The sequence below is a fragment of the Nipponia nippon genome, unplaced genomic scaffold (genome assembly GCF_047370975.1).
Source record: "Nipponia nippon isolate SJK-2023a ecotype South Korea unplaced genomic scaffold, ASM4737097v1 scaffold_12, whole genome shotgun sequence".
NCBI classification, from domain to species: Eukaryota; Metazoa; Chordata; class Aves; order Pelecaniformes; family Threskiornithidae; genus Nipponia; species Nipponia nippon.
Genome location: NW_028262313.1, coordinates 10,321,832 through 10,344,596, shown reverse-complemented (window position 1 = coordinate 10,344,596; position 22,765 = coordinate 10,321,832). Strand labels below are relative to the sequence as shown.

Genomic DNA, 22,765 nt, shown 5'->3' with positions numbered 1-22,765 from the left:
ATGAGACCCAGCAGGTAGCTGTGGTTGTTCTTCCTCACTAAGAAGTAAATACCAATACACTCTGCAACAAATGGTTCCCATCTCTGTGGTCTGAACAGAGCCTTTGTACTCTGAACTTTTAGTGCTTTATCTTGGGATAGGAACTTTTAGTGCTTTATCTTTGGTTAGGGAGGTGATTCTTTTGTTTCTGTAGCTACCCACAAAGGAAAGAATTCAAATTTAAATGGTACAGCTTAGTCATGACAGCATACAATTCAACTCTTCATTTTTTATTAAAGACAATTATCAGGGACTTGGTACAGCTAGAAGGGTTTTAACACTCTAGGTTTAGAACAGTTGGCAAGGAGAAAATGATCGTGTAACACGATTTTTCTCATTACTTCCTAAGTCTCCTCTTCCTTCCTTCCTCCCTCCCTCATCATTCTTTCACCGTACTACTACTTTTCATATCCTTATTTATAAGCATCTACCACTTTTCCACTGCTCTTGACCACTGTAAGTGCCTTAGATATATGTTTCTTTCTAGAAAGCTTATATTGATCCAAACCACATTAAATACCATGTGAGCAGTGAGAGATATCACAGTAAGATAAGGCCACATGACATTTGCTAACTTACGCTTCAGCATGTGAAACCACTACTAAATTAAGGAAAGTTGACATGCAAATACAGAAAAGCATTTAAATACCTTACAGGTCACATACAGAAATTGCAGCATCTACCAAGAAGAAACCTGCTCAAAATATGTGCAATGGCAAGGGCACCCACCGATTTAGACATTTTTTGTGAAAAAAGCCTGACAGTTTTTACTTATGCAGATACAGCTTCTGCTTTTCACTTACAAAAACTGATTCATATTTTATTGCTGAAACTGTCAAAAATACTGCAGGCAAGCTAGTCTTAACAGAGAAAACAGATTCTTGCTGATATGCAAAAACATGTTAAAAAGGAAGAAAGGTTAGTCTAGAACTCCGCAGAAGATAGGAAAGAAAGTGCAATGACAAAGAATTCCTCATTGAAAAGCAGGTTGTGTACTTGCCTAAAATAGTTATGTATTCAGAAAGATATTAAGGCTTAATCGTATGTACTGTGCTCATGTTCTTGTCAAACGGGACAGAAGAATTCAAGTGAATGCAGTGATCATACATTTAAAATGTTTACTTTGACATGCTATGGAGCACTATTCAACAGAGCATACACACGGAAACTCAACATTGAACAGAAAAGAAGCCCAGATTGCTAAATACTTCCAGTTACCACTGTCAAGACAGGTGAAAGGTATTACAAGATTAGGTGGCAAGAACAAAAGCAGCTGGATGTAATACCAGGTGATGTAATGACCTATTTATAGGCACAATTCCATTAGGGAATAGGTATTCCTATCATAATATAACTTGTAGCTTTTAATTCACTTATGAAATTATTTTCCACAGTTTTCTGTACAGACAATACAAAGTAAATTTAAATCTCTAAACACAAATTACTTTTAATTTTTTCAAACTAACAAGGCATGAAGGATGGTATTTCTTGCATGAAGGAGACACAGGTTTCCCCCCCACCCCCCCAAAAAAACCCCACAAAACCCAAACAAACAAAAAAAAACTTGGCTGAAATGGAATAGACCCTGAGACTAGAATGCAGTTACAACCATAAAGCTATGGTAATGATTCCTCTCACACCTCTTAAAGCTGTTTGATTTTGCATCAATATGAGGAAACAGCAATAGTGAAGACAGGTAAGTTCTGAAATACATTTTCTAATGAAATAGTGGGATCCAGTTCATATGTACAGACAAAAAAAAATTCAGACTTTGTCTGCAAAAGCTGCATCCATTTTCTAAAACTACTGCTGCTCAGAACAGCTCTCCTGAATCAAGACCAAACTATCCCTATTCCTACGCATGCCTGAGAGTAACTTAAGAGGAAGGAAGCAAACTGAGTTTCATCATTATTCTCCTAACACCACTAATCAATCTCGAACCAGAGCCTCTCACATCTGAAGTGCAATGATACATTAACGATACAGGTAGATCTTCCCTTTATACAAAAGCAACATCAGAGGAGGAGACATATTCATCACAACAAAAAGGGTCTCATTTTGAAGTCTCAGTTTTTCCATGGCCTACGTAAATCCTTAAAAAGAAAAAAAGAAGAGAGAGAAATTTCAGTTGAAAGGGATTCCCACTCTTTCCTCCCTTCCAAGAAAGGGACAGCCAATTGAAGATACTGGGTAAGTACAAGTTGCAAACCTTAGCTTTTGCTAGTCAGTACTTGCATTACACACCCACAGTTTTCTAAAAGGATGATTATAATAAATATTTCAGTCACCAGTTCTCATACGTGGCTTTATTTTAAAGTTCTTGCAAAAGTCAAGATGATGTCAAATCACCTTTATCAGTTCATGAGAGTTTATAATTACATGACACTATGTCATACCTGAGATGTACAAACCTGACTACCCAAAACACTGTAATACTGTGCAAGGTTCATAGATTGCTCCATTATTCTGTTCTACATCAGTCTCACTGTTTAGCAAAACTAGGTGCTTGGAGAATAAAATTTAATGTATTTTAATTACTTGATGTTATGCTCTGATGAGCTGTTACATCAGAAACTAAAAAAATGAGGAATCTTCCTCTAAGAAGAATATTTCCAGACTAGGCATGTTTCTGTGCTTCATAACTTGTTTAAAATGTAGGTTGTGTAAAATTCTGTATAGGAACCTTTTTGCACAACATGATTCTTAAACATGAATAATGCCCAGCAATAATCCTGATGTTATTTTTGCTCCCCTGCATACACTAAGTAGCTTATTGTTGATACTGCTTTGCCCCTGGAAAAAAAAATAAGTGTTTTGTCATTTTCTTCCTACATTTTTGTGTATGTAAAATCAGATTCCTCGTATTATGTCATAACATTGAGAGAACTTAAACTTAAGAAACTGTCACATACAAATCTGGTGTTTCTATTCATACATATATACACTTGGAATGTTTTCAGTAAAAGACCTTAACATTCTGAAAAGCTGGTTTCCACAGATATTTCCAGTTGCAGTTACACTAATGAGGACATCTTTATTTACATTCAAGAACAGTCAGATAGATAAATCAACAGCACCTATATGCAGATGGATGATATCCAGACAAAGTTAAAAAAATAATCAAAGATTAACCAGCTCTGATCTTGGTTTTGTCAAAAATAAGGTTATCTGGCACTTTCTGGAAGAGCTTAGACAAGCATATACAGATTTCAGGACTGTCATCTGTCATACCCTGAAGTACAGCTAGCACAGAACAACACATAGAACGTTATAAAATTTGTTTTATTATGTAATTCAATTTCCTTCAGTCCTGAAAACATCAACTTAGACAAACAGAGAGAAGGGTGATCATGGCAAAGATTTAAGATGTACATGTATATTGACATCAAATAAAAAGTTTTCATAACTTACAGAGAGTTGCATTATTTTTCGGAATAGTTAAGCAAATGGACCTTAACTTTGATAGAGACAAAGTATTTGATACGTCATGAAATTCGTCATTATTTCTGCAATACACACAAAGTAGCAGAATGATACAGAACTTTGTTGTGATTCATAATCACTTCCATTCACAAACATGGGACATGAGTGCTGTTATGATAACCTTCCAGTAATATTTACCAAAAAACTTGTCTTAAAATTTCTTTCTCCAGGTCCAAGAATTCTAGCCCCTATCTCCCACTTCCCAGTAATATGCCTAGTAAGGTATTTTCCTCTAACGAAAGGACACGCCGTACCATTTCTGATGCCAGCAAGTCAGAAGTCCTAAGAGAAAACAAAAGGGAACATGATTCTCAAGCACAGGATGAGGACACTCAGTGCATACAGAGGATCCTAGCAAATAGAAACCGAGTTTACTCCATAGAAACACAAGTGTCCTAAATAGGATCACGCTTCTTCATCAGATCGAGCTGTCCTTCATTCAAAGTTGCATGTTTAAGTTTTATAGCTGTCCCAAAGATTTGATTTAGGATAGAGATCGTTTCCAGCATCATTTGAGGCAGGTATAGGAAAAGAGTGACTGCATCATTTCTACAAGTGTCTTGTTCAAGAAAAAGCAAACTGAAGTTAGAAACCAATGTGCAGTTTTGGGCACCACAGTATAGAAAGGATACGAAGCTACTAGAGAATGTCCAGAGGAGAGCCACAAAGTTGGTGAAGGGTTTAGAGGGGAAGCCGTAAAAGGAGCAGCTGAAGTCACTTGGTCTGTTCAGCCTGGAGAAGAGGAGACTGAGGGGAGACCTCATCGCGGTCTACAGCTTCCTCACAAGGGAAGTTTAGGTTGGACATTAGGAAAAGGTTCTTCACCCAAAGGGTGGTGGAGCACTGGAACAGGATTCCCCGGGAGGCGGTCATGGCACCAAGCCTCACAACATTCAAGAAGCTTTTGGGCAACGCCCTCAGACATACAGTGTGAATTTTGGGGTTGTCCTATGCAGGGACGGGAGTTGGACTTGATCCTTGTGGGTCCCTTCCAGTTCAGGACATTCTATGATTCTATGATTCTAAAGAAAAATAAATTATGAAATCAATCTGATGTCTGCTTTCAGGAGTTTATTACTAAGATGCACAATCAGGTCATATCCTTGGAAAAGGTATTTTCATGCCTGGTCCAACTCAGGACGAAGCAATTTAAATTTGCCAGCTAGAAAGCTTAAGATTCTTAGTTCTGTTACCTCCCTAACCTTGTACTATCCTGTGCTCTTTCTGTATATTTCACTGCTGTGAACAGCCTGCTATTTAGCCTAATTTTTCCAACTTCTGCTTTTAATAATTTAAAACACATATGACAGCAAAAATAAGCAGAAGGCATAAGCAGATTGTAATTTAGATCAGATTAATATTAGTCTTTTAGCCTACATAAGTGTCAAAGGCTGCATCATACTGCAGGCTGCTGGCCTTGGTGTTGATTGCCTTAAGTCCCTCAGACTTTCATGCCCTAAATGGTACTTCTCAATGGTTCTGAAAACACACAAGCTGCTGACGGCAGCAACTGAATCAAAGATCAAATTCTTAGTTCTTTGGGCATCAAGAGAAATAGAAGCACTGAACTTTGTGAGCTGCATTTATCGGCACTGTTAAATAGCAGGTAGGGTAAGGTGTTCTCTGTCTCCTTTGCTATCCACCTCCATTCTTGGTTAGAAATGGAGTACTGAACACTTTTTTATCCAAGACACTTATTCAAGGAGGGCACTGCTGCTCTTGATGCTAACAGTGTGACTTGCTCCTTAACTCTTCCAACCAGAAAGAAAAAAAAAACCACACTGAATCACAGTGCCTTTTTCTTTGTTTCTGATCAAGTTCATACTGTCTTTTGATTGTGGCCTCCTGTAGATTCTTACTTCTATAGAGTATAGCACTCTTTTGCTTCTACCAAAAACTGTATTGTGCAGTGTTTGGAGAAAGTCTTTGTCCTCAATATCAGAAGCATAAGAGAAGGGAATTTTACTTGGTTTCATTTCATCCTTGTAGGATTGCCATGAAAAAAAAAAAGATAGCCAAAACGAAGAGAAAATGATGACTGTAGAAAACCTGAAAAAGACAAAAGAAATGAGACCTACCTCATCACAGATATTTTATTGACCTTAGTGTACTTTTTCCTATTGTTTTTACTGGATGCTACAATTTCAGCCAATTTCCCATACTTTCCTTGGCAACTTTCTTACCCTTATTCAGTGAAGCTGAAAAACTTTGACTTGGTAATGAATACATAACTGCTAAAAGAAATGCAGTACCTCTTTCCTGTAAATTCTTTTTATTAGCATAGAACTACTTATTAATGTACTGTAACTAGGACACGAAATGGTAATAATGACTGATGTCTTTGGATTTGCTGCTTAAGTGTTCTGTTGTATGTAAGCCAGTTACGCATGACTGTTTCAATTGCGAAGTCATAAATTACTCAAAAATATTTTTAAAGTAGATTTAAAATTGAATAGAAACATCTATATTGGCACTTACAGGCTTAAGAATCCTGTGCTGTTGCTGTTGTTTCTTTTAAATAAGGGTATAAATTGAATTTTCAAAGCAACAGTCCTGGTTTTTTTTTTACTTTTAATTTGTATTAGGTTTTTATACAGTAAGTCAGAGTATTGGAACATATTTAAAACAACTTACAGACAAATGTGTTGGGGCATCTTTTCAAATCACACATTTTAAGTAGTAAATAGCATTACTGTATTGTTATACGTGCAAGATACATCTTTTAAAAAACAGTGCTTCTTAAAGATAAGACTTCGTAATCAAAACGCTGAGATAATACAGGATTCAGATGGGCTTTCTCCCTTCTGATACAAGAAGATTTCCAAGCTGTTGAGAAAGAATTCTTACATTAGTAGCGTGGGAACAGAGGTAAAGGAGATGGACAACTAGACATGATTTATTCTGTATTAATTGGGGAACCTGGACAGGTAAGCCATTCCAGACCTTCCAGGTTCTTTCCAGAAATTAATATATTTTCTGAAAAAATCTGCCTCCTCCCCAAACAGCCAGAAAAATCATCATCCATTCAGGTTATTTTTCAGCTTGCCCCATACAGCTCTCCTCTCTTCTGTTATCTTAGACTAATGACATTCTTGCATTGCCATCTCCCTTCAAATCTATTCTGTACTTCCCCCCATCTCCTACATCAAAGTCTCCCTGATAAAGACTCTGAAAAGTTTATCCATCTCTGCCTTTATTCTAACTGCCAGCTCCTTCCCCATGGCCTTCCAGCCGAATGCACGGCAGAGCTCCTCAGCTGGAACAGTAGTTCTGGACCAGGAGGCACCTGCTCAGCGACCTCTATCTCAGCCAAGGGTCCTGCTATTTCCAAAGAGCGAAGAAGTAAATCCAAAATTTCAGTGTGCCAATTTAGAAGACATTTCATCCTTTCATCTTCTTCCTGATAGACTTTAGGTATTATGGATTAGGTTTGCATTTGCAGTTATTTAGAAAAGTTCCTTTCAAATCAAGCCTTACCATTTCAATACATGAGCAGTTGTAATAATCATGTCCCTAACAAACTGAACTGACAAGAAGAATACCAAGTCTTTTTTTTTTTCCCCTCAAGGAAATGATTTTCAATGTTTTGAATTTTATATCAAAACTTGACGAAACAATTTTACCAACGCACAGGAGATGATGGTTCTAAATGCTGGTTATTGGACTCAGTTATAAGGCTGCATCCATCACAATTTTGAATTTCATGTGTTTTGCATAAATATGGAAATATGTTATTGAATGAGTCACAAAGAAAAGGCAATTTTAGATAATCATACATCTTGAGTCTCTCAAGAGTTTTTGTAAAAGAGAGAAGTATTGGCAAAGATCAAGTATGTCCTTTTTTTCTGCTTCTCTCAAACATACAGCACGTCATTTTTATCAGCCGTTCAATAAACTAAAGAATGTAGAAAAATGGTGCACTGTTGACTGCAGAAATAGTACCAAAAAGACCATTTGTACTAAAGTAATTCTTCTCCTATTGTATTATAACTGTATGCAGCTTTGAACACATTGTAAGTTAGGCAGAGAAAATGGAAAAAAGTAATAATTTCTTACATGATGGATGTTATGGCATTTGCAGGAGTACATTGTCAGACACAAAAACATTTTAAAACAATTTCAATGGCATAGCAGCACAGAAAAACTTCTCATAAGCAAAATGTTTCTTTGACAGTGAAATCTATCGCAGATAATCCAGCACAGTGTTATGTGTTGAATCATCCTGCTGAAATGCTTATCAACAGGGCATTCAAAATAGGCAGCTTACATTTTTTTCCTGATTATTAGAAATGGGATTACAAACATCCCAGTGGGCAGAAGATGTTTGCATGTTCCACTTATGAAGCTAAAAATCAGATAAGAAATTCAGAAGGGTACAGATTCTTAAATCCTCAAAGCTCTGCCATTAGATAGATAGAGAGTTTGCATTCAAGCTCTTTCAATCCAGATGCTTTACAATATGCTTCAGTTTGCCAGCACTTTAAACTACTGATAAAATCTGTAATATTAGTAAAGAATTCATGCATATATTGAAGTTTTTTCTCATCTAGTAAGAGACTTATACAGAGGCTTATTTTTGTTCACAGACTGATATGCTTTGCTGAGTCTGGGCTACACTTATCTGCTGAACAGGAAACACTTTGAAAGCTTCCAGTGTCTTGTCCAATAGATTTTATTTAAGGGAACATAGCTGGACTAAAGACTGTTATAAAAATTAATTTCTGACGTTTCAGTTCCATAAACTGATAATAGTCTTTTGATTATTCTTTACAGTTCTTCAGAAACCTAGAAGGTAGGTGCCTGGATAGACAAAACATCTACCATTTTAATGTAGTCAGCTTTCCTTGGAAACCATACCCTTTGTATTTTTACATACATTATGCTGCTTTTATTTATTATCAAGGTAAGCCCACAGCCTTGTGTCAAAAGGGCAGCAGTCATAGTATTTAACACTTGAAAATAGGGGAGTTAATTTTATGAAGAAAAAAATATCCATTAGTTCTATTGAATTTCACCTACAGTAAATCCTACACAAATTCCAAGTGTAAATCGTCATGAAACAATTTAAATAGATTTACATACAAATAGGCTATCAGTCCAAAGCATTAATTCATGATTTTTTAAAATGTTAATTAGTAACTCATTGCAATAAGAGGCAAAAAAGCCAATACTCCTAAACACAAATTTACCATTTTCCTTAGCATCATACTTGCCTGCCATGTTCAGATTAATTAGTTCTTTATCTCAAGCAGAGTCAAAGGATGTTAAGGCAAATTAATTTTCTGAAACAGGTCAACATAACTAAAGGCTCCAGCCACCCATTGTGTCAAATCAGAAAAGAGGGAAAGGGCAGCAAGAGAAAAAGGGCAGCAAGAGAAAAAGGGCAGCAAGAGAAAAAGGAAGGCCCGATCAGTTACTTAATCTGGGAACAGAAAGCTGATACCGAAACCCAAAGCAATTTTTTGGAAGTGGTGTATCAGCTGTAATGTATTCCTTGCTCTTGACTTCAATGGTGGTATAATAGCTCACAGAGTGCATCACTGGGAGTGGCCAGGCACTCTGTATTCTTGAATTCTACTGGTAAATTCCCAAATCCTAAACATTGTTGTTCATGAGGAAGGTCAACAAAACCCAGGAAATTAAGTCTGACTCTTTTTAAAAAAAGAATGTGTCCTTTGAGCTTCAGTCACATCCCTGCATTTACTCTTTTGTCCTTCGCTGGTTTGTATCAAAAGTTTTTAATTCAGGTGCTCTTGTATTTACATTGTAAATTGTTTTGCCAGAGGCCGCACAAAAACAGATACACACCCAGATGAAAACAGTATAATATTAAAATGCTGTTACCTGGGGCAGGGGAAGGTCAGGGTACAACATCTCCCTCCAAGCAGAGCTGTTAGTAAAATGGCTTTCCCATGCATTCTGCCACCTTTCTGTACTTTATCTCAGATTCTGCATTCAATCTTAACACCACAGAGGTGGCAAGACAGCCGCTGAGTTGTTGTATGTTTATTTTGGTCTCACCTTGTCCTCAATGCAAATTGCAAGACCTAAGAAAGTGTATTTTATACCTAACTTAGTCTACAACGCTGTGTTTTAGTAGGTATCAGTGAGTCAGTTGGCATAATCAGGTATCATTGGCAATAAACATTTTCAGAGCATAGAGTTTTTTCACTTGTTTCCAGGTTAACATTTGACCTTGGTTCCTTAAAATTGTACCACTTTGCTTAGTCAGCCATTACTAATTTGGCGAGGGGCGGCGTGGCAGTGTAGGAATGGATCGCTCTTCTTTCTGTGCAGTTCTTCCTTAACTGAGCAATCTCTGTTTCTGACAAAGGCATACACATATGCACACATAGACAGCTGAGTTTAGAAAGGTAGTAATGCCCATCTGGCAGTTACAAAATGCTCATTTTGAGCAAGGAGACAATGCATAAACCTCTGCGATGTCCTTTAACAACTGCTGTTGGTATTCTGCTGGGAGAATGTCGGCTACACTAATAACCCTGTTAATGGCCAGCACTTACATGTGCATTCACCAACATCAGAAGCAGCAGCAGCAAAGGAAGTATGACACCCACTGGGACTCTACAGACTGAGCTGGTAACTGTGCTAATGTCCAACAATTACAAATGTATTCAGGTCCATCACCACATATGCAACTAGGATTTCTAAGCAACTTGCTTTTTTTAAATTAGATAATTACTAAAAATCAAAATGGCACCAATTATTTGGAAAGTATTTTTAATCACTTTACCTGGAACAATTTTATTTCCTAAAGAGAACAGATTTTATGAGATTTCAGTAAATTCCTCATGCCCCTGACTTAAATTTAGCAACACTGAAATGGTATAACAAATAGGTTAGCTTTGCAGCCAGTTAAAAACATTACAGTGTTAATAATCCTACTATTAAAGATTTCAGGGCTCAACCTTTTAGCACTGAGCTATAGGGTCACTGTTCTCTGCACGTTTGCTTTGACAAGACCAACTTAACACGCAGTCCCTAGTCACCATTTCCCACCACTCCAGTCCACTGTCTCTCCACTTCTGACGATACTTGTGAATACATGCTATAAATCAGTCACCAAAATGATGCATTAAAAATAATGCCTGCACCTACACTTGGGGGAGAGGTCATTTAAATTCTGTGAAACAAAACGTTCCTAGAAGATGAGAAGGAAAAATACTGTTCACAGAACACAGAAGATATATCCTTTTCTCAGCCATCTAGAAAAATACAGGCAGCACCTACAGCAGGCTGAATGTCCAGTGAAGGTGCTTATAAGTAAGCACATTTTACTTTGCACTAACTTAGTGGAGGAGCACTGACTCGGTCAAATCACTTCTTGGCATTTTGGCTAAGGTCAAGTGTCGTGTAATTGCAGCACGTCAGCTCAGGAAACACCACCAGAGGGATGGTAACTTCGTAAGAAGTATATTACTACAGGAAGGAAAGAAGTTTCTGTTGATGACATCAATAGCTATCACCTTCAACACAAGAGTTCAACTTAGCTATCAATATATTCAGATTTTCCCAGGAATAACTAATGGGTGTAATAAAACATGATCCTTTACTACACAGAATATGTTTCTGGTTTGTTTCCAGCCAAGCTGAAGCATCAAATATTTGAATGTGCTTGACAGAGATATTGCACTATATAAGGAAAATCAAGCATGTCTCACTGGTATTCCATCTCCTAATAAATCCCTGTAACGTTATAAACAGCTTTCACACATTTAATCGACCATATACCAAATTGTCACCTCAACAACAAAATATAAGTGTTTTTCGGGGGAAAAAAAGCATTAAGCACACTGCAGTGCAATAGTTTGAAACACATTGTGTGAAGACATGAAATAGCTATGCAAGAAAGCAGGACAAAGTGTCAGAATGCTTTAGTTCCAAGACCTCATTCAGTGCTGGAATAATGACAGAGCTCACTGGGGCTGAACAGCGAATGTTCAAGATACAGATCCAGTAATTCTCTTAAACAGAAAAAGAACAGGAAAAAAAAGATTTCTAGTTACAACATTTGAAGTTACAATTTAACAGAACAGTATAGAGAATTGTAAGGATCTCTTATTGAAATTCAGATTGGCAGCATACAGTTTTATGGATGCTTACCATACGTATCAGTATGACAAAGTTTGGAGTCCCTCTAATAAGCATGTAAAAAGTTAAGATACATAAAAATGATCATAAATTTACATTAGTGAAAAGCTGCATGTCAACAAGGAATCATAACAACTTAATTACAAATCTGAGATTGTTCAGAGTATCTGTTATTTCTAATAATCATCACAATCTATAGATGCTTAGTGAGTGATAAAATGATATTTAACTTGTAGAACAATAGACATCAGTTATTTCTGAATAAGAAAGAAACAGTCTTACAGAAGAAAGCAAATAAATACAATCTAGTTGTATCTAGATTGTAACTCCTAGATTTTGTGAAATGTGGAAACTGCCTCAAATGAACAGATCTACTTTCATATCCGATACATTTTGAGTTCTCTTCTGGATGCTGAACATTTCAAAAGGAATGGGGAAGAAGTAACTGAAAGCCTGTAGGTTAGGGTGTTTGCCTGAGAGCTGAATGTCTAAATCATCTTGACTGAGAGACGAATTTACTAGTAAAGTCTTGAAAATGAATAGAATTTGATTTTTCTTTGCCTTCCACGTCTTGGCATCATAAAACTCAACCCCACCAGAGTGCAAAATTTTCTACCCTACTCGCACCAGCGTAAGTTGTCCCAGCTTCACAAAACTTTCCAAGCTCTATTTTCCTATCTACCTTCCATTATATTTTACTGAAGATTCTAATACAAGAGGAAAGAAGAAAACTAATTGTGTTCAATTTTTTTCTGTTTTATTTTTAGGCAGGATAGTTGCTGATTTTTATGCAGTAAGATTTACTAAGTACAGTCAATACCACTTTCATTACTCTACTAACAAGATGAATTCCAGGGAATATTCAATGCTGGCCAAAAGCAATGCTGCATGTACTATTATAGCCAACAATATCCAGCTCAGTAAATTGTCCTTTATTGCAGCTATTACTGGATTATGAAAATCTTATTACTAATTGATTATTAACTCAGAATAATATAATATGTTTTCAGAGAATGCCAAACAGCCAGCAAACACAATGTTAAATCAATACTTACTTCTTAGCTGTTTCATTCATCAAGTCCCTCTACACCAAATACAAAAGGTTAAAAAAACCCTCTTTCTAGCAGTAGATAGAGATGGGAGACTAAATAAATCAATATAAGAGTAAATAAAAAAGAACTGGAGAACAGAAGACTAGTCATAATTTTAAAGTAGAACAGGTGAGAGAATCCAAACATTTACAGACACTTCTTCAGCTAGCCTCCACTCCTTTTCAGTAGCAGGTTTTGTTCATCTAAGTCTGATTTTATTCCTTTAAGTATTTTGTGTTGTTAAGATGTATTGTAATACGCAGTGCGTTACCCTGGGATTTTCTTGATCAATCCCTACATATTCAGGGAAATTTTTCTGGGAAGGTTTATTTCTCTATCCTGAGTTTGAACACAGGCTACTCTAAATTTTGGTGTGAAACTAAAAAGCCCTAGGGAGAAGGATAAGAAGAGACCTGCCAGGAACTACATAGCCTTGTATGCAGATACATACACTATTTCAGCAGAGTTCTGCAAAGCTTAGCTCTATAATTTTCAGGAAGTCCTTTGAGTTTATTGGCTGTCATATATTAGAAGAGCCTCAGGGATTACATTTATTTTACAGAAGTATAACATGACCTTTAATAACAAACTTTCATTTAAACAGCTACTCAAGTCTTTCGGTATAAACAAAGGACTTTTGTTTTATTTTGAGGAGCCAGACTATTCTGATGGCTGAATAAATCCTGTACTTTTTTCTTTTTTACACAATTTAAGTTCCACAAGAAACACTTACCCATTATGAATTCAAACTAACTTTAGAAATAAGAAAAAAGATAATTCTGGTTAGTTTGTACCTGTAAATTACACGATTTCACCAACATCAAGGAGGATGCATAGGCAAAAACATCCAGAACTAAAAGATGCGGTGCCCAGATTCAAAAGGTGATCCAAGAGAATCTTCCAAATGAGAAAATGAATTTGGGAAATTTCTACAGTTCCCACAGCTCCAAATTTTCCAGAATTCAGAGACTCCCTTTGATTATCTGCTGGATCCATAGACCTGAATCTCTGTAAAGTTTCAGGTTATTAAACACTGGTTCTATATTTCCAAGTTAAGCAAGCACAAACTACTTGAAATTAGAAGCTCCCATTTTAGATGAACAATAAATGCTTTTTTATTTTATTTGCTCATGTTATGGACAGAAAAAGACATCAAATTAATAGTTTATAGCAGCCAACAAGGGTCAATGCATCTATATTGATCATCTGATGTTTCCCCTAGACACCTGCTCTTTTGCCAAGCACACAAACAGTCTCTGAGTTAAAGACAGTTTTTCTTCGGCTACACAATGATTTCCAGTATTCATAAATTCAGCTCTTTCCCTCCCCAGCAATTGCCAAAGCACACCTTTACACCACCTCGTAACTCTCAAAAAAATACTTTGAAAATTAAGTTTAAAAGGGAATAATTCAATGTTTTCTAACCTGCTTTACACATACTGGCATGAATAAAACAGAAGACTATGATACAATCAATATTGCTCCCAAAGATATAAGCACAATAAGTACATTTATAAATATCTATTATACAGTCATTCAAATTTAAGTGCTTATAAATTAAAGCTGTGGGCTATCCTACCTACAACTCAGCATGGGTAGGGAAGTCTCTACCCTCATCTTGATATAGTGCTGCCACCAGTAGAGGTTACTGCCCACAAACTGTACCAGCATGAACACGTAATTGCTCTCCAATATGGTTCAAAAAGTGATTTAGGTTGGGGGGTGGAATTACAATCATTTAAGTAACCTGCATCATTTTATGAGAACCATGTTAGGAGAGGCTACAAAGGAATTCAACATAGCAAATCAGAAAGAAAGGCTCAGCAGTGAGCAGCTGAGGTGATCTCTTCTTCATGTAACTGAGTCACAAAGTGACTTTAGTCCTTCAGGCAATAAATTGATTACAAGGAGGTACAAGTGAACAGTCTGTAAAGTCATAGGTACTATATATGCCCAAAGTAACTTCACCTCAACTGTTAAATGATACATGACAATTGTTTATTTTAATAAATTCCCTTTCCTAATAAATTCCTTTTCCTACCAAAGGATAAACTGTCCTTATTTGAAAAGCTCCTAGTGAAAAAAAAAAAGGACAGAAAAACAATAGACAGATTTTGCTGCCAAATGTACAAGAACAATCTGGGCTGATTCTAGTTAAGGTTGACTCAATTGTTAAAAATTACTAGAACAGAATAAAGCTATCTGCTTGAAACAAAGGATACCTGAATTCTTGGAAAGACTGAGTCTCTTAAGCTGAAATAAACTCCTTGCAAGTACAGCCTTATATATGAACGTTAAATAAGTCAGCTACTCCTGTGGAAGTAAGTGCAGTTTAAACTGATACTGAATATGTTTTGCCAACTTTTATGCAAAGAAAGTAGGTTCAGAAAGGTCAACTTTAGCCAAGGAAAATCTAACTCTCTAGGCTCCCCCAAGGATAATTTAGAACATCTAAAGTTAGCATCCAGCTTTGAATTGTTCTTATGCTAATGAGCCAAGAAGAGAGAGAGACACTGAATGAGGGAGAGCCTTGAAAAATTCACATTGTGTGCAGGAGCAGAATAGCCCACAAAGAGCTCTACAAGACTGCCATAACTTAGGGCAAACACTTTGCAAATGAATCTGTTTGCAGTGTGTGCAGACATCCAGACTAGATTTAATCTGGATGCCATTAATAAAGTTGCAACAACACAAACTTTAGCATGAAGAGACAGGTACAACTGCAAAGCTTAACTGAAGTACTTAACCAAGTGGTCTAATTAGATAAAGTGGTTAATCCCTACATCTGTATACAGATGACTGACAAGATAGGCTTAGCTTGGTGAGAACTCAGAGCAGGATCCTAAGTTAGGGTCTCTGCATTCATGATAAATCCATAATACTAGTCCTGAAAAAACATAAACAGATGTAAAAAGTCTCAGAATTGTGTCCTTTACACAGAAAAATGAAGTTGCAACAGTGTATTACTGCTGTAGGAATACAGCAAGCTGACTCAGCTGCCTCTATCAGTCTCACCAGCTGGTTAATCCTGTTAGATAAACTCTCAAATCTGTCTAAATTACTAAATGAAGTTAAACATAAGTAATGATGTGGGCCTCTTTAGCCACACAGAAATGATGTCAGGAAGGTCGTTACTCTTTCTGGGTATGACCTGAAATTTATACATCAAAAATTGGAACTGATATTTCATTTTCTGAAGGATACAAAGGAAAGAAAAGTATGCAATTTAAGCTGTGGGAATGACTTTGGTTTCCTGTTTTGTTATTTCTCCTGTTTCTCATGATGCCACAAAAAAAAGGTAAAGAGGTAGTCAGGCATCTTCTGAGTCAGTGTGTACTCCCTGCACTACATACAGGAGTGGAGCTTGGAGGATCTACTCATACAGAGTTGGCCTAGGCTTGCTTAGCTAATGAGGGTGGATGGGATAATATCATAAAGCAAGAGTGCTAAAGGCACATTCTTAGAGGATTTAGTTTTACACCACTATAATAGATAAACATGTAGCTCACAACACTGGATTTTGAGCTAATACTTTATTTCAGAAGTCAGGCTGTCAGCATAAATTGACACATACCAAGTACATAAAACCAACTGATGATCTTGTCTGGTAACTTTTGGTGGAAACCAGTAGGATGGGGACATCTACACCATGTTAATGTTTTTTCCCATTTGTGAGTGGTCACTTCGCTGCCTTAGAAGTCTACATATTCATGCAAATTCTTGGAGATAATACATAATTTCTGAAAGCTACACAAGGCATGGAGTGATACATACTCCATGTTTTTAATTCCATATTTCATCTTTGTGTTCTTTTAATCTGGAGAGTTATGGGATACTGCAAAGATCTGCAATAATATTAAGTTTGTAAGTTATTTGGGTATCTCATGCTTTTATGGTTAAATAAAATAATAAATAATAATAAATGGAAGTTATTTAATAAAACAATGTGGTTTACACAACAAATTCTGAATGTTTTATTCTAAGTTCATGCCTATTTGGAAGACCAAAAGTAACAATCCTAGTGCCTTAGAACCATCTTTCAGCAGACATAACACTTTTAGTGTATAGTATTTTACAAACACTCACAGCTGGAAGAAAAAAAAAAATCCATATTTCAGCACTACTTAACAATAGAATTCTTCCATTCTATCTTTATGTGAAATTCAATAAACAGCAATTCTGCAAAACTATCACACCCTAGGACTTTATTTAACAGAAAGGCATTTTAAAGCCTCAAGTCAAGTAATAACCTTATACTTAATATGAAAAGCCTTTTTTTCAGCTTTAAGGATCACCCAAATATACGGAAAGTCTACTTATTATTCTTTAGCAGGTCTGTCCTGAACTGCAAATTGAGTTGGAAGAGCACAAAAACCCCCAAGCAGTCTGAACCTATATAAAATTATTTCCCTAAAATCTATAATGATACAGTGTTTCATTATCATGGAACTCATCAAAACACTGGAGTCACTCTAACAATGAAACAAAAGATAAACATTTAAAACAACATTGAATATCACAGACAAACTTAAGGTAGATGCCCACATCGCATAGGAGAGCATCCACTCTACCTACCTTAAAGTCTAGTAAAAAATGGTCACCCAGTTTCCCTTCTGTAGTCCATGAAGACAAATGGCCATCTCTAAAGGCAATGTGCTTCACATATCTGAAAAAGGGACTGATCACTTCCTGGAAGTTTTTTACTGACTAAAAGGAAGCCTAAACAATTTGCTTAGATTAGACTTTGTTATGGCTATAGTAGATAAGTCACATCCACAGTGTTTACAGTAGAACATGGAAAATCTCAGATTGTTTGAAAACTCAGGTCTAAAAAAATCTTCTCAGGGACTACACAGCTTCACAAAGTAGCTCCATCAATTGGCCAATTCAAACCCAACTCCACACTTAGGTAAATATTCAAAACTACTTCTCTCTTAAATATTGCTTTGACTGGCCCTTTGGCCTTAGGAACTGTGACTAGATATGCTAATACTTTGAGTGTGAAAAATTGCCTTCATTTCAATTTCCATTCTATACTGTCAAGAGGGGACAGAGTAGCATAAACCCTTCCATATTATTAGGAAAATTTCTTTCCCTGCCCACCCCCCCTAAAAAAAAAAAAAAAGAGCCCACAAAAAAGGTTAAGAGAGTAATCTCAGTCTGGCACCTCATCTAATCTGTCAAAGTCAAATATATATAAAAAGCTACAGTTACGAAACTGCTGTTACCTCCTAAGTAAATGAACAGGCGCAGCATAATTTAGTGTGGAACTTAAAGGCAAGTGTCCCAGATCTAGCTGGCATTTCTCACATTTTATTGACAAGGACGCTAGCCAGTGGAAGAATGATGGTGAAGATCTTGCCTTACAAAAAAACGGCACAAGCAAAATGGGATCAAATCCACATAATTCTGGAATAGTGTTAATGGACTTAAAAAACATTGCCTAACAAATCCGAAAATCTACAGGCTCGGAGAGAATGCAATAATAAGTGTTGAATGAAGGCCAGTGTAGCCAAAATATACCACTGAAGGTTTCAGAAACCTGAGCATCGAACTTAGCATTAACTGCACCGAAGCAACCATTGAAGTTCTATTCAGATAATACATGGCACCTAAATTGGACAAGTTCCGATTTTCTTCCTGGTAGCACTTGTTCATCCCTAATTGAATCATTAATTCTTTTTTTCCTCTCCTATTGGCAAAGATCATTTGTCATTAAGATGAAATTCCTGTCCAAAAAAACCCAAAAGACAACCTTCCTCCCCCCAAAAACACTTTTTTCCTGACCTTTACAGAGGTAGCTTGAATGAAGGAGATGAAGTAATTGCAAAACTTTCAGAAAGTAATAATAGAAATGTTAACAGCAATCTAGTTTATTCATACAAGTCCTTCCTCTAATTGTTCTCCACCATGGCCTTGGATTATATCCAACTGAAGGCTGAATTAAATACATACATTATTGGCATCACTATATTACAAATAGTGTGGAAAAGATGTGCAGTTTCTGCCTTACATCCAAAACTAAAGGAAACCAATTAGCATCCTTTAATTATGGTTGAGCAAACCTGAACACACATGAGTAAGTGTCATGATTCAATTTGGTCCCCTTCTCAGCCCACTGAAGTTCATTTAAATTTCAAAAAGATCTATTCTTCCCCCTAGTCTATTTTTTAAGTAAAGTTTTTTTAAAAAAAGAAAAAAGAAAGCCACAACAACCCGGAAACCCCCAAAACCCACAGAAGCCCCTGACTATTTACAAGACAAAGTAATCATTAACACACGAAGTGGTCTTTCTGGCTACTTTTTGTTGAGCTTTGGGGGCAGGATTAGATTCAATGAGGTAACTATACAAGTGCAAGCCTTTAACACAGATATGCTGCAGCAGAAGTGGCGCTTACCCTAGTCTACACACAGAAGCAAGCTGTACTGGACTTGGTGATTGGTTTGTTGGGGATTTGTTTTGTGCTGTGTCAGAACAACATTAAGGTTTCATGCTAATTACTAGTTGATGTGCAAATTAGGACCTTAGATCATCGCAAATCACAACACGAGATCCTGTTCTTTCCATACCTACCCACGCTGTTCAGAAGGCAATTTTATTTATAGTGGCATACTTCTCTGCAGAGCAGCACAGGATCCAGAAGAGAGTTTTCAATGAAGCAGCACCAGAACTGGAAGCTTTTTGCTAACCTGTCTTTTCAGAACTAAAAATATCATGGGGACAGCTATAACTACTTCATACTACAGGGAAGTACATATTGAGGTTTGAGAACAAGCACAGTTAATACAGGTCTCAAGGAAAAAGATTCCTATCTCTCTGAGAGAGATAAGAGATCTGGAAATTCTTAGAATTCCCTATCATTTTTTGTAAAAAGGTAAATTTAAATATGTAGCTGGTGATTAGTTACATAATAGGAATAAGCAAAACAAGAATCAGATTCAATTCTTACTCATTACACAAAAGATCAGTGACTTTGCCTAATTGTGGTGCTGAATAAAAATAACTGAGACAATTTGGTCAAGGGTATTACAGAAAATATTAAGATGTTTTGGCTAAATTATTACATAATCTTGTAAATTTCTGTTCTGTTTTTTAAAATATTACAGAAATTAATCTAGTCTCCTCATTTAGTCTAGCTTTCAGGCCTCAGAGTGGCACTATTAATAATCCAGAGACAGAATGAGATTTATGGTCCAATATATGGATCCAAAGGGATTTGTTTTAATGATCAGATCTGCTGAAAAGTAATCAAAATTATTTAATTTAGAACATTTAGTGATGCAAGCTACATGCCTTGTATCCAGAGGCAATACACCCCTAAAAACCCTAGAGAACGGTGACAAGAACAGCATATCAAGCCATCTGTGTTCTTGTGTCTGCACTACAAAAAAATCCTTTTACACCTATGTAGCCTTTCTAAATTGTCAAAGATTGCTCTGTGAATATTTTATTTAAAATATTTGACTATAAATGAGTCGCTTAATGAAGATAAGCATCATGCTCAGGAACAGGTAGAAAGGCTCTTCTTACATCATTGTAGAGACCAGCAGTCAGTGTTGTAGGATATAATTCAAATACATATTCATGGTTTCTCCCTCTTGGAAGGAATTAAGGAAAATTGTACTATCATGGGTCAATCTATGTTCTCATGATATGCTGCCTGCATTGTACCAAGTATCATCTACAGTCTGATGCAGTCATACACAGTGCCTGACAGAATCCAAACCCCGCACAACCACCATCTGAAATGGAGGTTTGATTTTGCTAGGTTCTTGAACTTGTAGCTCTGCTGTTGTCAGGGACTGGAAGCACTTCTTTATGGTGGCCACCTGCACAGAAAAGTTGCAGAACACAGGTTTTATTAGAAAGCTACATATTAAAAATTAAGAGCAATAAGAAAAATTTTAGAGTCTATGAGTGAAACATATTACACCTGATCTCAAAATAAACCTCAGTAGAACGTCCAGCAACTAAAAAGAAATCCCGTACTTGCAGTGTTCCAGCACATGATCCACTCATACAAACATGTCTGATGCAAAAGGTAAACTCACATTACCACTGTCAAATAACTGCTAATTACAGTTCAGATGAGCATTAACTTGTTCAAATACTTCAGCAATTTAAAGCTAAACAGTTGCAGTAGTCAGGGTAGACTGCTCAAACACAGCAAAAGAAAAAAAGAACGCATTATTCTGTCTCTTGTCCATCCACCAGAACATTCTAACGTCTTCTTCCCTTCTTGTATTGCCCCATCACATCCTACCAGTACGCTTGATAGGGCTTCTCTTTGGAATTGTTTTGATTCACAATGTTTTGTGTTGAGAAGAGCTTGTATCTTTTTTGCTTGGAGCAATCAAGCAGAAATAGGACTCAACTTGTGGTGCTATGTATCAGTAATGCAGCTGCATAGTCCCTTTATACCTGTATAGAGATTATCTAAATAAATTAATAAAAATCCCATTTAATCCTGTCTAAGAAGATATTTTTGTTATGTATTTGTTACCTAAAATATTTGTTAGCTTAACTGTAAAATGTGATAAACTTCAGCGACAAAGATGATCATATACCTTTAAATATCTTGTGAACTTTATCCAGGCATTGTACACCCGAGTAACAGAAAGTAGTCAGTGGAGAACTACCTATGCACCTACATCCAATCTGTTTGTATGTATGGAGTGCTATTTATTAGAGACATGATAAAAATAAAACAACTAATCTCAGCAGAGAGTATCTCCATCCCTGGAGATACTAAAAACACAGCTCTGCATGGCCCTAAGCACCTAATCTAAATTTGAAGTTTGATCTAACTTCAAAGTTGGCTCTGCTTTAAGCAAGGGGTGAGACCAACTGCATCCCAAGGGTTCTTCCAGCCTAATTATTCTCAAATTCTAGACTATTTCAGTGCTTTGACTTGTTTCAAATGTTACAGTCATTTAGTGGATTTACTTTTTCTACACACATAGATCTTACTATTTGTGGAGCATTATGTTATTGAAAACCACATACATGCAGGAAAAAAAAAAATCTCAAAAAGGCAATCCCCAAACCCTACCCCCCTTCACAGAAGCTTTGTGGGAGATCTGTTTATTCTTCTATGACTGTGGCTTTTAAGTAATATAAAAAGCCAAGGAGATCGTGACCATTACATGATTGAATAATCTAGTGAAGCAACACTGCAAATATTTGTTTGTATCTTGTTGGTTGTTTTCTTGTGTTTTAAACTGTCACACTGTTTTTCAGACATTTCTGAAAGGAAGCCCAGTAGTTAACTACTGATTCTTCTAAGACTGTTTCTTGTCAGGCTTAAGGAATTTCTCTGCAAACACCCTCTGTATCAGGATTACTGACTTTGGCATTGACTTACGATGTTCGCATTTGTCAGGATCTTATCCCTGCCTAGAAAAACTCTTCTCATCAAAAGTGCTATGTTAAAAATGAAAACTCCCTGGTCTCAGTCAGATGACATCTCTGACATCTAACAAAAAAAACCCTATTTTCTCCACAAGTTCCTGATAAATTCTACTCCTGATCCCAGGAAAGATCATTTACAGCTAGCTAACAACCTTTCATGCTAGAGCGCTGGCTAGAATGCCAACCAAAGTTTTCCTCTACTAGACTTCAATGATCCCCTCTGATTTTGAAAATGTAAGAAAGATCAGAGCATGGTGGTTTATATTTCTCACATACAAGTTTGAGGATTGCCTCACCTTCTAGGCAGAACATGGTTTCTCATTAACACTGCACAATCTATATGAACTGCAAAAGTTATCTTTTTAGTTAAAGACAGTAAAAAAAATAGTAAGGCAGTGAACAGAATTTCCAGAGCTGTCTCTTGCAACCAAACAATACAGTGACAAACTACAGTTTGAAATATGCTCATCAAGTATTGCAGGCATGTAATTCCCTGTCTAGAAAAGTCAGAGTCAGCAACAGAAGTTATTTGGAACAAAAAGAAAGAAGAAAGTATTCTGATTAGGAGTTATATACAAACAGGAATGATCAAAAGGAGGAGGAATTATGTATAATGGGGTCAGGGTGG

The 22,765-nt window shown here is 36.5% G+C and overlaps 1 protein-coding gene across 29 annotated transcripts in view; it reads right to left on the bottom strand.

Annotated features, from left to right (window-relative positions):
- Nucleotides 1-22,765, bottom strand: part of LOC148056695 (uncharacterized) — a 471,302-nt gene that overhangs the window by 274,702 nt on the left and 173,835 nt on the right. For 14 of the 29 annotated variants that reach the window (XM_087748728.1, XM_087748729.1, XM_087748727.1 and 11 more), the window contains one exon: nt 19,296-20,555. The exons of the other annotated variants lie outside the window; for them this stretch is intronic. The gene's annotated coding sequence lies outside the window, so the exon portion shown is untranslated. The remainder of the gene's footprint in view (nt 1-19,295; nt 20,556-22,765) is intronic. 29 annotated transcript variants of the gene reach the window in all.